Source organism: Passer domesticus, chromosome Z, assembly GCF_036417665.1.
Source record: "Passer domesticus isolate bPasDom1 chromosome Z, bPasDom1.hap1, whole genome shotgun sequence".
In the NCBI taxonomy this organism is placed as follows: Eukaryota; Metazoa; Chordata; class Aves; order Passeriformes; family Passeridae; genus Passer; species Passer domesticus.
This window is the reverse complement of record NC_087512.1, coordinates 26,675,828-26,691,868: the sequence shown is the minus strand read 5'-3', so window position 1 is coordinate 26,691,868 and position 16,041 is coordinate 26,675,828. Positions and strand designations below refer to the sequence as shown.

The 16,041-nt window shown below is 39.5% G+C and overlaps 1 long non-coding RNA gene across 5 annotated transcripts; it reads left to right on the top strand.

The window, feature by feature from the left end:
• Positions 1-1,420: 1,420 nt before the first annotated feature.
• Positions 1,421-15,213, top strand: LOC135290778 (uncharacterized). 5 transcript variants are annotated; one of them, XR_010353589.1, is made up of 5 exons: positions 1,421-2,030; positions 7,224-8,571; positions 8,802-8,896; positions 10,863-11,076; positions 13,621-15,213. It is a non-coding gene; the product is annotated as an uncharacterized LOC135290778 (long non-coding RNA). The 5 variants fall into 5 exon arrangements; XR_010353585.1 differs by having other exon boundaries at positions 2,668-8,571; XR_010353586.1 differs by having other exon boundaries at positions 2,668-8,571; positions 10,860-11,076.
• Positions 15,214-16,041: the final 828 nt, after the last annotated feature.

Genomic DNA, 16,041 nt, shown 5'->3' with positions numbered 1-16,041 from the left:
AGACTGTCCCTCTATGAAGACAGATTTAGATTAGCTCCTAAGAATGCATAAAATCTGGGAAAAAATGGAAAGAAAAACTGCTGTCGTTTGTAAGTTTTTCTTAACACTGTAAAATAAGGTCGGGAATAAAAAACCCTCTTGTTAACGTTATTTCTCGGTGTATTCTGAAGTCACCCAGCTTCCACGTGTTTGGGATTTTGCAAGGAAGTGGCAAGATTTACTTTCTTTTTTCTCTTTCTTTTTTTCTTTTTTTCTTTTTGTCCCCCCTTTTTCCTCTTTTTTCTTTTTTTTTTTCTTTTTTTTTTTTTTTCTTAACGGAGCTGACCTCTAGCAGTGCAGTCTGCTCTGCTGAAATTAGATATATTACCGTTTCCCATCCTCGCCTTTTTTTTTTCCTGTCACCCTTTAGACCAATTTTGTACGATAATCCATGTTCCAGTTCAGCTTGCAGCAGTACCACACCACCTAATCTTTGACAGTTCTAGCAAATATATCTTGATTTATGTTTGCAAGCGGCTCTGCCACAGCAGTGGTGCTGCTGCTCAAGATCCAGTTTACAAAACACTCTTGTGGTGCCTAATTTTTCTTCTGGAGGAATACAGCTCCATTTTAATTTCTGCTTCACAGATCATAGCTTTGCTTTACTTCACTTCCCCACTGGAAAAGCAAAGCATTTGCCTGTTCTTTTATTGCTCAACGCCTTAATCTATAGACCATTAAGACACGAATATAATCTGTTCAGAAGTTCATCTGTTGCGATTAGGCCAGCAGAGTGCTGGCTGAGCCGATCCTGATGCAAGCCAGAAGTAGACAGGACCAGGCGAGAGACAGAAGGCGACCGGGAATAGCTTTATTAGATAAATGTATTAATCTGGATCCCAGCTGTATTTGCAGTGTTTTCCAAGATTCCTTTCAGAAATCATTCTAGTCGGATGTGGGTTTCCCTAATTAATCACTCATGCCGTTGTATACATTACAGCTCAAGAGTGTAATTTTAGTCAGTTGTTTTGAAGCGCCTTACTGTTCCCATCTGATCCGCATTTGTCGATTAAGCGTACAAGGAAGGTAACACTTGTAGATAGGAGTCCCGATGCGGGCTCCCCGCGGCACCCGGGCACCGCCCGACCCGCCGCCGCTCGGGCCTGTCCCGGCGGGGCTGGGGCGGCCCGGAGCGGGGTCGGGCGGTGCCCGGGTGCCGTGCCTCCCGCGGGCCGTGCCGGGGCCGTGCCGGGGCCGTGCCGGGGCCGTGCCGGGGCCGGTGCCGCCGAGCCCCGCGGCCAGCCGGGCCCGGCAGCTCCCGCGGGCGGAGCCGTCCCGGGGCGCGGCCGGCACCGCCCCGCCCGCCGGGGCAGGGCCTGAGGCGGGGCCGCCCGGCCCCTCCGGCCCGGCCCGCCCGGGCCCGCCCCGCCGCGCCGCGGGCGCCCGGGGACGTCTCGCTTCATCTGTCACCAGCTCTGCTCGCCTGCCCAGCTGTCAAAACAGGGGGTGTCTTTTTCATTCCAGCTCACAAAGTACCAAAGGGGAAAGGGGCTTTAATGCCTGTGTTTGGACACAAGCAATTATCCCTAATTATTGTTTTTCTTTTGAGCCTGCCCGTCCTGCTGGAGAGCCAGCAGATGAGCATGCCCTAATCCTCCCCAGTCGGTTGATCTCAGTGGGTTTTGCGGGACAAACCGGGCGAGAAGGCTTCGTAGCTTTCATCTCGATGTGAGTTTTGAACTGATTGAAACTCATTGCGATGGAAGAATTAACCTCGGAGCCCAGGCTTTCAATGGCCCCTGATAAGAGATTATACGTGTTGATGGCAAGCTTTTCTTGGCAAAATGTTTTCAAAGGGCTCGGAGCTGTTAAATCAAAGCCCTATTGAATTGCTGGTAGGCCTCTCAGAGCTCTCCCCCCTTCTTCATTCCTGTGTGTTGGTAATTACTAGCAGGGGTGGGAGAAGGAAAACAGAAAATCCCCTCGGAGGTACACACACATGCGCACAAAGGTGATGGGCAACATCAAGCAGAGAAGTACGAGGAAGCCAGGTAAAATTCCTAACTCCATGGAGGATAATTCTATAAACAGGCCAGTGCAAGACTGATCCTTTTCTGCTGCGGTCTCCTCTCACATGTCTTCCCCACCATTTTGTAAGGTTGCAATAGCATCCAAGGAATCATGCTTCCATGTTACTTCCTCAATAATTCATCCTCTTACATGAATGGAAAAGAAATAGAAAATAGGAAAACCCCCAAAAAGCTAGAAGCTATGAGGATCTTTCAGCCACACGTATCTGTGGGTGTAAGAAAACCTAGGTAGTACTTAAGAAAAGTAAGTAAAAGTAAGAAAAGGAAAAATCATGATGAGTCCTTTTTAAAGGAGAGATACTTATTTTTCAAGTTTCCTTCTTCCTCAAAGTGTGTGTCCTGTACTCTGGAATTACACATATTAGTAAAGAATGACCATATTTATGAAACCTGGGTCATATTTTGTTGAATACTCTTCCTTCCACTGTCTCCAGAATGGGAATTTTGAAAAAGCCTGCATGCAAAACTGAAAGTTGTTTGCTTCCACCACTCTTAAGACTTAGGGAATTTTTGTTTGATGCATCCTAGATTTTGTAAATGAATGTGTGTTTGTTCAGAGGCAGTTCTGCGGTAATGGATATGATTCTTATTTTAACAGTGGAAGACCAAGGTCTAACAAAAGAAAATCTTCCAGGAAATAGAGGAGGAGATAAGGATTTTCCATTGGAAAAACAGTCCATTTCAAGATAAATGCTGACAAGGCACCCACTGCAGGAATGTGTTGAGCTGGAGACAAAAATCTGCTGGCAGGCAAGGAGAGATGTTTGGATGGCCCAAATCTTGTTCACTTACTAGGCAGGGCCATGGGACAGGGTTATTACATTGATGTGCTGATTGTTTGATGAGAAAAAGAAAGCATTGATATCCAAGACCAGAAACATGTTAACAAACAAACAAACAAAATAATTTTGGGAATGCTACTGACAGTAAAATACTACCTTCTCCACTATGTTAGCATGTGGTGGTAATGAGGACGTAGTGGAAGCAGTGGCAGTATGAAGATATAAAAACAGCTTGATGGATAAGATATCTGGGAACTGCCTTAGAGAGGGGAGATCAGCGCAGGTAGGAGCTGGAGTGCTGTAAACCCATACAACAACCTGTGGAGGTATTAGAGCCAGCTGCCTCGTCTGATGCTCCAGCCAAAGGAGGAGGCCTAGGTTCCAAGCTATTCAAAGTGTGTGCTGCAGGATGGTAGTCATACTACCCAGACCATCCATTTTTAAATTTTACTGTTTATGGCATTTGCTTTTTCTCTCTAATAATAGTCCATATTTTTAGAGCTCTATGTTTAAAATATTTTCTTGTGAGGAAACATATTTGGGTTTTAGAATGCTTGACTGAATACTGGTATGCCTTGTCTTCCCAGATCCTGATCCAAGTTCTAGCCACAGTAATTTACTGAAATGACCTTGAGATCAGCCCTTTATAATGCTTGGTGTTTGCCAGAACACAAACATGTAATATTTTTTTCTTCATTTAGAAGCTTAAGCCATAATACTTAAATAATATAACTAAACTGCAATTACCTGTGCTTAGGCAGTACAAATGCCAGAACAGTAACCTTTGCTTTTAACATGGCATTAAATTGCCACAAAAATCCAAGTTGTTTGGGTTCCCTTCAGCTTGTATTTTATCATGGAAATTTCTTGCCAGCAGATCTTTCAGTGAGAGTATTGATAGCTTTTGCAAAGTAGGCTTTTAAGTTGAAAATTTGTAAGGTTCATTTTCTTGTTTGTTTGCTTTTGTCAAATCTTAACAAAGATTTGTTAAAATGCTAAGATACTTAACAACAGCATCTTAACAACAACTGGAATTACATAATGAAAAATTTGGCTTATTCACTTCTTACTGTTGACTAGGCCTATGATTTTTGTGGAGAATAATAATAGCTTTACTTGTTTTGGTTGTTGAAGTGCTCTGCCACAGCATCCTATAGAGTTCATAGGCTGTGCAGGATCTTAGGAAAGCTATACATTGCAAAGAGTTTCTTCTTCTTTGGTGAAGTGCCTAAATCATCGCTAAACCTTTGCAAAGTTTATTGGTAAGAATGTACTTGCAGAGATTATACTCTTTATAGAAGCAAGTAGGTACAATGTGGATTTTACAGCAACCATAGGATGAAAGGAACCTGTAATAGGATAGAAGACAAGCCTGTAGTAGAAGAGGTAGAGTAACTGTGTAAATATTTGGCAATTCTGAAGACATCTAAGGCTAAGACTGTTTCACTGCTACTTCAGAAATGCCTGCAAGCCCCAAATAGTTAAAAAGTTTGCCACTTGAAATAGTGCGTGTCCAGCTTGTAAAGTTAAAGATTTGGGGTCAGCCCCAAAGGCTTTAAATTTTTTATACTCAGTGAGAAGCAGCACTTGGATCCAACAAGGAGATGGTGGTAATGTGGTATAATAACAACACACTTATTAGCAGCTGCAGCACACCAGCTCACAGACCAACAGATGCAGTCTTTGTTGCCAAATAGAAAGACTGATAGCACATAATACAGTAACAGAGCCCCTGAGGTTCTTGGGATCAGAAAAGTATTTTGGGTTGGTAGTTTTCGTGGACTTGACATATTGAAACAGTTTTGGCTCTAACAGCCTCTGACCAAATTCTTGATATAAAAATAACTAACTTGACCATTTGTAGTTCTCTATCCCATTCATGCCAGGACTTCCAATGTCTCAGCTGTCAGTCTCTTGACTTAGCAAAAGAGTCCTTGTTCCCTAGAGCAAGGAGGCCCTATTAGTATTTTCTATTGAGATATTTCATGGATAAATTCCACATGTTGCAGGACCACTGTTGGTCACATAAACTTGTTAACCAACCCAGAGAGAGCGTTGCTATAACTATTTGCTTAAGTCACAAAGAATTGCCATCTAATCACATACAAACAGCTACACAGTACTGTCCCCTCCACCACATTTCTCTTTGCCATAGCTCAATAAATGCTCCATTATTCAAAGCAATAGCTAGACCATTTAGAATTAAAATTCAGTTGTTGCTCAGCAGGAGCAAAGGGGAGATCTTATGTGAAAGTACTGTGTAGTCCAAATATCATTGTCCCTATTCTTTCTACATGTTACTTTCTTCAGAATATTTCTATTGGTGTCTGCAATTGTTTTAAACACTTACTATCACTGAAGGACAAAAAATGCTGGGAATAGGTACCACACAACCTGTGCCAAGTACTTAATATATGGTATTACAGAGAGAGAGACCAGTGTTTGTATCTGGAATCTAGCTGCCAAGCATTAAATCATTTTTTAGATCAAAGTGAATCCCTATTTTCAACTTCCACTTGTTTTATAATAATAAGGTGTTAAAGTAAAAGATAAATGTTATCCTTATGAAGCAAAAGTTTTCCTAGGTAAGATAATTGTATTTCTGTATATCTTCATATAATGTAACAGGGTTTTGAAAAAAAAAATGAGCCCAAGGAAATCTGCAAACACTTAAAAGAAGAACCAGATTTTATGTTTTATGAGATCGAAAAGAAAAAATATTCTAGTTGTAGCAGGTGCCACAAACCACAGAGAAGAAACTACAGAGATTAATTATAACCAAATATATCAAGGAAAAGAAATGCTAGCCAGTAAAATTTCATGAAGTAAAAACAATAGAAAAGTAAGATAAGACACACATCAATGGGCTCAGACATTACTCAGTTGTTAAGAGATGCTTTGCTGACACAATGTTGTTCTGGCATGTTAATTCTGGCACACTGTCCACAAGATACATGTCTAAGATGCAGAGTAATATGTAAAAAATCTGGTATTCTTCATAGATGAAAAATCTTGGATTAACTCATTTTGCTATTGTGCTTTCTATAACTATATCAGAAGGGAATCTTAGTACAGAATATTTTGTTCAATATCCCTTGCATATAGGTTAGTACATCCATTATATTATTTAAATTGTTATGTTTACCAAATGTTTCACTTATTTTTCTACTGTTGTTCTGTTTGAAATATACATTTTAAAAAATAACTAAATACATATTTCATAAAATCTCTTTCATTTGCAAATTCCAGAGAACATTACTGGTAATTTCCCAGTACTAAGCTATAGATCTTGGCCAAAGCTTACCTTTTACCCCAAATGCAATACTATAGCTTGCCTGTGCAGATTCCCCAGACACCCCTGTATGTTCAGCTGCACAGTTCATATCCACTCACAGCTTCATTTCAGCTGTAAACCTACTGTCTCTACTGGCCATACGCAAATGGGTATAGATGTGATCAGGGACACATGTTTAAAGGATTTATTTCAAGTTTTGAATAGTTTGTCACCTTGAGGGTTTCAGCTTGTTTAGAGGTTTATTCTGACCAGTTCGATGACTCACAGGGAGAAAGAGCCTTTTTCTTTTTAAAGCTTGAGCAGATGACAAGCACTTTGAGATTAAAACCAGGACTACTGGAGACATTTTTTCCCCTGTTTTTGTTTGGTTGATTTTTTCTGGTTGTTGTGGTCTTGGTTTTGTTTGCTTATTTGATTGTTTTGGTTTAAGATTTGTTTGAATGGGTGTCATATTGTAATGTTTCTCTCCTCTCACAACACATCCCCAAAACACACTGTGCAAATTTCCCTGGACACAAGTGAGAGCAGAATGGGATGCAAGGGGCCTCCAAGTATTAATGACTTGAGCAAGGAGTGGCAGCAAGGGCTGAGTGACAGCAAGTGCTGTTGAAATTCACACTCTAATGTAGCTATCTGAGTTAGGAAAATTAATGCATCCAAATATCCTGGTGGAACTTTGAAATCAGGAGAATGTCTGCATGAGGGCTTCCATACCCACAGAAATGAGAATTTAGAAACACAGGAGGAAATCACTGCATCAAACTCTCTGATCATAATGTCTCTTGAAAAAACACCAAGAGACCTTGGAAAGAGAGACTATATGCAGAGTGGTCAATATGCGTGTCACAAATCGTATAGTCTAAGCACCAAGTGCAGCTCTTCTTCCTGATGGTCTGTGGCTGGCTGTGGCCAAATTCCCCATGAAATACAAGACAATAAACACTGGAGATCCTAAAGACACCTGATTTATCTTGAGACATATCTTCAAATACTGCCCAGACATGTCTCCTAGTGGAGCCGTGGAACTTCGGCTGGCCTTTGTTGTATCTCAGGGGCTCTCTGTTTCCCTCTTTTCAGAACTGTGTGATACATGTCTTTCATTTCTCGGACCCTGAAGATTCTGGCATACAGTTTGTGTTATATGAGGTGGTGCTCATGCCTGGCCTCAGGCTCAGAGCTTGGGGAGCTTTGACATGAAGATGGCAGTCTGAAGTCCCTGCAAAAAAGCAAGTGATGGATAATATCCCTGACAAATTACCCTGATGGTTCCCTCTGAATCTGAAGTGGTGGCATATAATCAAAATCTAACAGCAAGCAGAAAAAAGGCAAAGCATATTCTCTGTGCTACTTTAAGAGTGCCAGTCCAGATTTTCCTCCAGCCTATGCTTGTAACGAGTCTTAAAGCCAAGTGGAAAAGACAACCCTCCTAACTAGAATAAATACGCTGCAGCATGTGCTAGTGGGAAAAATACCTTATATTCCCTTTGCAAAGTCCTAGCTGAAGCCATAACACAACATGTTTTTCTTTTGTTGAGTTTCGTCAGATCTTTTCAATTAATTGTACATATGAGATACTTTCAGTTGAAACAAAATACATGACTCAAAAATAAAGGCATAATTAAAAATAAATACTTCTATACTTAAATTTTAACTATGATGCATATCTGCCTTTTGTGTGTGTCATTTCTTTGGACTTGTGTGGCAAGTTTATGGTAGTGTGGGAGTTATGGTTACAGGGGCAGCTTCTGTGAGAAGCTATCAGAAGCTTCTCCTACATAATTGCCTCAACCAAGCCCATGCCAGCTGGCTCCAAGATGGATCTGCCACTGCCAAAGCTGAGACCATCAGTGATGGTGGTAGAACCTACGGGATAATGTATTTTAAAAAAATGGGGGGTAAGTTACTGTGCATGTTCAAATTTCAGCCAGAGAAGAAAGGAGTGAAATTATGCAAAGGAAAAACATGGTCAGTGAAGAAGGACAGGAAAGAGGTGCTCCATGCACCAGAGCTGAGATTCTGTCGCCTGTAGCGTGATGCAGATCATGGTGAGGCAGCCATGCCCCTGAAGCCCCTGGAGGAGCACAGCGGAGCAAAGATCCACCTGCAGCCTGTGCAGGACACCACACCAAAGGAGGTGGATGCCCTCAAAGGAGACTGTGACCGTATGGGAAGCCTGTACTGTGGGACAAAAGGACCTATACCCACTGGAGAGAGACTAGACTGCATAGCAAGTTTGTTGGCAGAACTTATGACCCCATGGGGTATCCTCTCTAGAGCATTCAGATCCTGAAGGACTACACTCCATGGAAGGGACCAATACTGGAGCAGTGGAAGAGTGTGAGGGTCCTTCTACAAGGAAGGAGAGGCAGAGACAATGTGTGTTGAACTGACCACAACCCCCAACCTTCATTCCTCTTCACTGCTGGTGAGGAGGAAGGAGATAATTTGGGACTAAAGTTGAGCCCAGGGAAGTACGGATGGGTGCGGGAAGGCATTTTGAGTTTTGATTTTATTTCTAATTATCCTATTCTGGTTTAATTGGTAATAAATTCATTTCCCCATATCAAGTCTGTTTTGCCCATGACAATAACTAGTGAGTGTCCTTATCTCAATTAATGAGCCTTTTGTGATACTCTGTCTCCTCTGCCTCCTCAGTATAACCTGTTATATTCTGTCCAGCTGAGGAGGGAAGTGACAGGGAGGCTTTGGTGTCCAGCCAGGATCAACAGTTGCATTTAATTTACCTTGAGGTGAGAGAATGCTTTTTTTTTGTTTCCAAAAATAAATGCTCAAGTGCCTGGATAACAAAGTTTTAAGCCTTCAAAATCAGTGTGGGTTAACCTAGAGGAGAAGTAAAGCAAAATTTGTCTTGGAAGACATTAAGAGGTGATTCACACAATTGTCTTACTTTTATTAAAATCTTTCTGTCTTCAACTTTAGTTTCCAAAAAATGGTTTTGTAGAAGCGTGACAAAGGAACACTGATATATAGCTAACGGCATTAATATTTTTTAAAAATAATTCATATGATAAATTTTGCTCTTTTATCTCAATCCTATTTGATTTACTTTAGCAGATGTCAGCATCTTAAATGCAGTTGGAGCCTGTATTCTGAAATACTTGTTGAACCTGAAGTAGTTTATGATCAGCTGCGGTGATGATGTGCTGGATATTATAACCTAGAAAACAGAGTATTACAGGCACGCTCAGCCTACAGATGTTGTTGTGCTAGTTTTTGGTGTCCTGGAAAAAAGTATTCAAAGATATTGAAAACAGCTGCTTTTCCTGTTAGTGCACCGGATGCTTATCTTCTTGCTCTATATATCAAAATATCAGTGTCAAAATTTACTATTACTGCATGAACTGGAGAGACTTTGATCTAGAGATAAAATGGTTCAGTCAATATTATGTAACAGCTGCCCTTAGTATATTTTAAAACAAAATTTAAAAAAATATTATTCTATTACAATATGATAAACATGAATTAAAGTGAAATAAAGTAAGTGATAGGATACCCACAAAATAATTTTGAATCAGGAAATTATTTTGAAATGAAATAGAAAATGCATTTTCAGAAATAATTTTAGTTTAAGTAGTTTTACATTTTGGATTCTCAAGGAATTAAAAATCTGTATTTTTTTCCTAATTCAATGGAAACAAAATTCAAAGTTTTACTACAATCTGTAAGTTGAAAGAGAATTCCGAGTGCTGACAGGCATAAAATATTTCTTGGACCCTGGGAAAACTTGAAGACAAGTATTAAAAGTAAGATAGAGAAAAAGTAAAAAACTTTCAAAATGCATCTGTGAAATGAAGAGGGATCCTATGAGTAATGGTAGCATAACTGAACAAAGAGAGGAGGGGAAAAAGCGCAGAGAATAGGGAGGGAGAAGGTGACATCTAAAGGTCTACATGTTGTTGCAGAAGATGTGTGCAGCATCTATTTGAGAATTAAAGGAAGATTTCATACACCTGTATGTCTTTGGCAGATCATGGGTGGTGAAGTTAGTGAAGCAATTAGTGAAGTTTTTGATTCTATTCTGGGAATAATCACAAAAGTAGTGTTGCTCACAAATGTGCTTTTTTGACGAAATGTATAAACACATTTGTTAAGGACTCATCTCCCAGATGTCCTCAATTTTGCATGCAGTCAGCAAAAGCAATTGACAACCTCCCTTGGGTCAAAAAAAGCCCATTAGAAGCATTGCTCTCCTACCCATCTGCTGAAACTGTTATCTGAGGCAGCTAATTATATGTTTCACTCTTTCATTTCCAGAATCAAATATACCTCACAGTCTCAGTATCATTGATTGCATTAACTGGAAAGATTTGCAGAAATCATGGACAGTGAACTTTACTTCACCCTGAAGACAGGGATAATGGTCCTTCCAATTTTATTTTTTTTTAACTTTGTAAAACTGTTTAGAACAGGGAGAGTGAATAAGGATAATTCAAAAAAAGACAAGCTATTTTTGCATATATTGCATTGCCCGTCATGGACAGAAAATCTGACTTGGCCTAAATTCAGGAAAATCTAGGGCTTCCCAGGACTTTGTCCTAACCACTCCCTTGTCCTGCTAAATCATAAAGTCAGATATCTGGCAAACTTCTTGCATGATATACAGGTAAGAATGTTGGTCACAAGATGATCAATAAAGTACCTTCTATTGGAACATCAGTATAGGCCTATTTAATATTTTCTCTTCTTGTTTAGCAGACCACAGCAACAGGGAGCTCACTGGATTGCAAGAGGAAAGTGCTCCTGAAATGTGCCAGTGATTTCCCTGGAGAGGGACACTGCTGGTGAGCAGCAGTGTGTGCTAGGAAAGCATTGCTGAAGACCTGGAGTGGCCACAAGTGAGCACAGAAAAGTAGTGGGGAAGCTGTATCACTGACAGTGGTCTATTTGATGCAACTTAAACAACTAACAGGTACTTTTACTATTACTGTACTTATTAACCTGCATGACCAAAATAGGCTTTATCAGGAAGATACTGCTTGACTGACATACCTTCCTCCACACTAGAAATAATTTCCCTTATACCAAAACATTGTTTGAATATTTTCCAAAATGCAGTGTTGAAAAAACAACAAATGCTAAATATAGTTTAATCCAGCAGAAATTAGTGCTAACATTGTTAGTTTTTCTCATTGGAAGCTGTCCTACAGAGTCCAGATAGTATATTCAGAGAATTACATTATTTGTGAGAAATACATTTGACAGCTCTTTTCGTATAATTTACCACTAGCCTTAGCCAAAAGAATGTAAGTCATGGGATGTAGCACAAGATTTCCGATATTTGGGCCTCTTTTCAGTATGAGCAATTTCAACTTCATTGAAAATGCTTATTTGGAGATCATATGAAATCAGAAAATTTCCAAAGTCATTGTTATTAGAACTGGTTTTAGAGCAGTATGTTCAGCCCCATGTTCTCCCTTTCTCTGCAAGAGGTTCTTAGATTAGATTCATAAAGCTGTTTACTTTATTTTAATTGTCCCTTCCTTATTTTGACTGATAGTTTTGTTTTATATCTGATGGAGATATACAAATTAACAGAATACATAGAGATTGTATTATGAAAACCTTATATACTTTCATACAAAATTTGCTACTTGAAGTTAAATTAAAAGTTTAAATTAAAATTAAGTGTTATTTGTGATGTTCCTGAAGTTCAAGAGAAAACTTTAAATGATCCTTGGGAATGTCATGGAATCATAGAGTGGTTTTGCAGAAGGCACCTCAAGAATAATATACTTCCAGCCTCCCTGCTGTGTACAGAGACACCTTTCATTAGACAAGTTTCTTCAGAGCCAAATCCAACATGACCCTGAACACTTCCTCAGATGGGACAGCTTGTCTGAGCAACTTGTTCAGCACCTCACCACCCCGATGATAAAGAAATTTTCATAATATCTAATATAAACCTACTTCCTTTGAGTTTGAATCCATTGCCTCTTGTCCTGTCACTGCATGCTCTTATAAAAAGTCTCTGTGTGTCTTGTAGAGTTGCTTCAGGCAGTGGATGGATGGCTGCAGTTAGGTCACTCCAAGGCCTGAACAATCCCAGTTCTTCTAGCCATTCCACATAGCAGAGATGCTGCACCTTAGTACTAGTGCATTGTGTCAGCATTAACCATTCAGATCTTTATGGTGTTGGAAGGTTGCTTATTTTGAGCTGGGTGACCAAAACCTTCCTTGTGATGGCACCACTTCACTTAGGGAAGACTCCAGGCTAGGAATATAGGAGAAATACATTTAATGTTAAAGGTTTATGTAGTCTCCCCCTGGATTTTCAGACACCACTTCTGTTCCTCAATCTGAAATTCTAAGTTGCATATGAGACATGCTCACAGTAAGATGGTAGACATTTGTTGAATAATGTGGGAACATTGTTAAGCATCTAAGTAGCTTTAAAGTTAAGAGAAGAAAATTGCAAATCATGTCCTGTGCAGTACATCAGAGACATAGTTAATCGTACAAATGTATTTTCGTTGCTTATCTGCTGGTAGATGTGTGTGTTATCAGCTGTGAAATTGGTTACAGTGCTGGAAACAATCCCTTTCAGCACAGGCTTTGTATTCTTATTCTTTCCATGGGAATTTTGAAACTGCTGGCAGGGTATTTATTATACTTTGCTGACACACGAGTAAAAATACATATAAAAGCTCTTTCAGAGTTTTAGGTCAAATTTTTGCTCTTCACTATGCTAATATTAATACAGAGGAAAGCTACTGCATTTCTACTTGTGTAACCAAAAGCAGAGCTTTGCCTTAAGGAACATGAGTGCAAATGGCAAGGTATTAAAAACACGGATGCAGAGAGAGAGGTCCATGTGTGGAAATGGTTTATATTAAGAAGCAGTTGCTGAAACAAATGAGATTTTTGCCCATGCAAGACCCACTTCTTGATTCTGTATTTTTCTTTGTGACTTCTACTTTTAGAGACATCTATAATTAAGACAATTTGTTCTGCCTAGTCATGATTGCTTCAGATCACTTCTCATCTCCTTGGTATTCTAGGTATTTTTCTGGACTGACCCTGAGCCAAACTTCCAATTGTAGTTGTGCCTATGTTCAACCAGTATTGACAGTGGAGCTGAGTTTTTTAATATATTCAGAGGATTACTTCCAGTTAATCACAAATGTTAATTGTAACAACTGGCTGCATAGGATATTGAAACTTTCTATTTCCTTGTATATAAAAGGATCGCTAAATTCTCTGCTCAAACTTTCAGTGTGTAATACCTGAAGGAATTTCTGAGGAGAAAAGGTTCAATGAAAAATGATTCGGGCCTGCCCATGCTGAACAGAGATGATATAAAATATTAACCAAAGTGATTTCGTTTTCAATTGCCTCCTGAGCAACTTTGGCACAAAGCTTCAACATTTCTAGTAAGAAGATAGTAATAGGTGGATAATACTGGTATGCTAGCATAAGGTGAATAATATTCTTATTTTTTCATTATCTTTCTTAGATGTAGACCTTGGACATCACAGTCAGAGCTTCCGTTCCCTTTATCAAAATATTCCTCAGGATCAAGAATGACTGTGGAAAAATGTGTCAGTCATGGAGTCAACACTGAATTGTAAGAAGCAATCATAATAATACTAAATTTGGAAATTTTTGAATGTTTTATTTTTCTGAAATTATTTTCATATAAATTAAACCCTAAGAGAATAATACAATTACTTTGAAGGTTAATTCTGCTATTTTGTCAGTCATAGGACTGTGAGCTCTTTCCTGTGGCTCAGCCACATTTATGCTTGGGAGAAGCCACCTCATGGCTTGTGTGTTTGAAGTTTACAACAGCTAATGTATGTTGCATTGAAAGATGCAACTGTGCCTATGGAGTAGATGTATCTCTTGTTAGTCTTTACCACCAGGCTTAGTTTGGGTGGTCTCTAGGGGGTGTGTACGTATGCAAGGGAAATCGGCAGAGCCCTGGGAAGGTGCTGGGAACCTCCATCTTGGCTTGCTGCTAATACTCTCTAAAATAGGAAACAATGATGCATTTGCTCCAAAATCCTGCACAGAGCAGGGAATATTATTTTATGCATGGTAATCTAACATAAATGTAGGGGATTTTCTTGGTGAATATGAGGAGGAAGCAAGTCCTGAAAGCAAAGTGTTTTGTTGTCCATGCCTGAATTTGTCTGAGCCTGGAAAAACCACGAAACATTCCTAAATCCTGCTGTGTCCTCATAATGTTCTGGAAGACAGCATAAGCACAGTGTAAGTGTAGGCTCCTCCTCCTGTGGCCCACTTGACAAGTGAGTTTTTGCTGTTCCAGGTCATGACAGTGGCAGGTGGGGCACATGGAGGTAATGCAGCTTGGCAGACTCTTCCAAGGCTCATCCACACTGCAGGAGAGCATATCCTAGAGAATATTTAAATACTTGGTGTGCACATCAAGTTTTCCCAGAGAAAACTAGTTTAATGGCCTCAAACTGCTCAAAAAGCCCAGTGGGTAAGCAGTGGTGGACTGATGGAGAAGTTGGCTTCAAAGCCACTTGGCATGGCAAGGTAAATATTATCACCTCAAGATTAAAATTTGCTTTAAAATAGCACTTTTTTGAGTAAATTATAAATCTTGTGATAATTTATGGCCTTCTGAGGGGGTGCAGTTATTTGTCTTTGCCACTTGGCACTGTTTTTCTCTTTGACCTCTATATTTTTAAATAATTTGAGAAAGAAACCAAAAACCTCTCACTCATAACCAAGGAAGAAACAGTAGTCTTCTGAGTTCCAGATATATGCATTGGTGTAAGCTGTGTGTGCATTATTATTTATTATCATAAATGGCAATGTCTACTAGCATATGCAGAATTGCTCATAATTTAGTAGATTTGTTAAAGCTGATGTTATTTCATGCAAACGTATTTTGAGCATGTCTCTTAGTGTGGCGCCAGAAGTGAAATAAATTTCACTGCTTAACTTCTTTGCTGTGGCTGACTGAATGACTTCAGGCATGGCAGTGAGCAATACTTCATTCTCTGGTGTAATTTGTATATATAGCTTATTTGTGACAAATTAACTTTTTCTAGGGAAGCATGGAAAAAAGTGCAAAACAGGTAAAGGAAGGACAGTTATCAGGATGCCACATTGAACATAAAACGTATGGCAAAGGAGGCTTTTTTTGACATCTGTCTTTAGATCTGAATTAATGAAAGATTTAAAAAAACCTTATATAGTTTGGAAAAGTAATAATTACCTAAGAAAAATGTCATCATTCTCCTCACATCCACTGGCAATTCAACTGAACTAAGGTGGAAGAATTATGTTTCTATTAACTATTCTATTCTTCTCATATACTGTGAAGTGCTAAGAATCAGGAACCACACAGCTACCAAGCTGATACTGCTGATACTGTCATGGTGTTGGCACTGAGCTCAGTTGCATCCGTGCTATTGAACAGCAAATAGACAAATAAGCCTAGGACAGAGCTAGCTGAAATAACAGATGATTCACATGAGATCAAGTAAAGACATAAACACAGATGGAAACAAACCAGAGTAGCTTTTGTGCACAAAAGGATAAGCAATACAGAAATTATGGGAGAGCATTTGATGGTCTCTTCTGTCAAAATCTTATGTCTGGAAAAGAAATCACTGTGCAAAAGCATACAGGTGATGCTAGAATCATTGCCATCTAGGTGGATGGTGAGAGTGACAATCTTTTTTGTGGGTTTGCACTCACCAACACTTGTTACGAGATTCAGAACATTATGAAAATTGAATATTATATACAGTTTTAGCCATGACCAAGGGAAGTAGCTCAGAACTATAGTGCAGCAAGCTTTAATTAAAAGTAAAAGCAGGAAGAATTTGCAAGAAAACCTCATAAGATGCTCTGGACAAACATTATTTTGGGATATAGCAAAAAGTGGGTCTTAGAG